At 42.5% G+C, this 1,735-nt stretch overlaps 1 pseudogene; it reads right to left on the reverse strand.

Annotated features, from left to right (window-relative positions):
- Positions 1 to 875: 875 nt before the first annotated feature.
- On the reverse strand, positions 876 to 1,442 carry LOC102874799 (annotated as a pseudogene).
- Positions 1,443 to 1,735: the final 293 nt, after the last annotated feature.

Below are 1,735 nucleotides of genomic sequence, written 5' to 3' on the forward strand. Positions count from 1 at the left end.
TGAAAGAGAAAAGCGAACTGGCAGAGGGGGAGGTAGGGAGGAACATGTGCAAGAATGAATGAATGAAAATTCAAATTTTTTGTAAACTTTTGTTAAACTATCAATACAAAAAAAAAGAAAATTTCCCCATGAAAAACTAACTAACTTAAAAGGAGGCTGTTCTAGCCCTTTATCTGCCCTTATCCAGAACAAGAAGGGAAAAATATCCATTCTTAGAGACTACCTCTCATTTCCCTGACAGTCTTCAGACCACTTATATCCCTATTTAGTTTCACTGCTATTTCACTGTGAAGTGACTGACAGTTCATTCCTTTGTAGGAGAAATATGCTTTTCTAAACATTATTACTATATCACTTAAGTGTGAAGACACATTTCCTGGTTCTTACTTTACACTCTGGTTCTGCCTTTCGTGAGGCCGAGCGTGCCAGTCCTTGGAGAAGGACCTCATGCTTAGGAAAGTGGAAGTGTCAGTGTAAGAGAGGAAGACCCTCAACAAGATGGATTGACACAATGACAGTAACAGTGGACTCAAGTGGGTCAGAGTTGGTGTATGAGAAGGAAAATTTTGGTCCTATAAGAAAAAGTATCTAAGTTTATGTGTCTAATTTGGGATATTTGTAGTTGTAGGTGAGTATGTACTGGGATGGGAGAGAATATATATATATATATAACAGTAATTAAGTAGGGATGAAAACCACATCCTAATTAAGACTGTATTTTTTTTAAACTAACCCCAAATGTGTTTATTTAATATATTCATCATAAAGGTTCAAAAAGAGGCTTAATTTAGAAAAAAAAAAACACAAATAAAACAGAAAGGACGCCACAGCTTCAGATACAGAGCTTTGGACAGAAATCAAGGAGGACAGATCAACTAAGGAAAAAAGATGACGCAATACAAGGACAGAGGCTGGACAGAGACTTGCTTTGAGTAGGTTTCGTGTAGGTACTTCTTAAAGGCTGTGGGGTTTTTCCAGAGTTCAGCAGCATGTGTGTTCAAAGGGCTGTAGATGTTGGGTTCTCCTAGCAGGCTCTGGATGGAGAGGAGGATGGTTTTGACGTCACACAGGGCAGACCACTTGTCCTTCAGGACGTCTAGGCATATGTCACCCTGAGTGTCCACGTTGCGATGGTAGCAGGGAGTGAGGAACTTCACCGTGAGCACGTTGTAAGGGTAGCTGCTCGGGAACTCTAGGGAAAGCTTATACCTCAGGTTTTCATATACTGTGCCAGCGGCTCCATGGATGGTCCCTATCCATTTGAAAAGGTTGTTGGATTCAGGAAAGGCAGAAATCCCTTTGTCGCCAGACATCATGAGGGTCATCAGCTCCTGCTGTAGCCTCTTGCCCACGGAGCCCCGGGCAGCGTCCCTGCTAGGCTCTGCCCCTTTTCGGGAGGCAACAACGCTGGCTGTGGCTGGGTCGCTGTTCTGGGAGGCCATCCCGTCAGCAGAAAGACAACACTGCTCGGAAGACACGACAGCAACTGCCAAGACTGTATGTTTTTATAAATAAGCAAATACAAGTTTTATGGATAAAATGACTCAAATTATAAGCAATTCAAGGAAATAGAATAGTGTGGCACAATGGCTAATGTACAAGGGTCTTGAAGTCAGTACTCTGGGATAGTACCTCAGTTCCCCTGTTTAGCACTAATTGTTAGGTGTCATTGAGTCGAATTTGACCCATAGCGGCCCTGTGAGCTGAACTTTATCCTGTGTCATGTCAGCAGTTT

This window comes from Elephantulus edwardii, unplaced genomic scaffold (assembly GCF_000299155.1).
Source record: "Elephantulus edwardii isolate Elephantulus edwardi_28Jun2011 unplaced genomic scaffold, EleEdw1.0 scaffold00036, whole genome shotgun sequence".
Taxonomy (NCBI): Eukaryota; Metazoa; Chordata; class Mammalia; order Macroscelidea; family Macroscelididae; genus Elephantulus; species Elephantulus edwardii.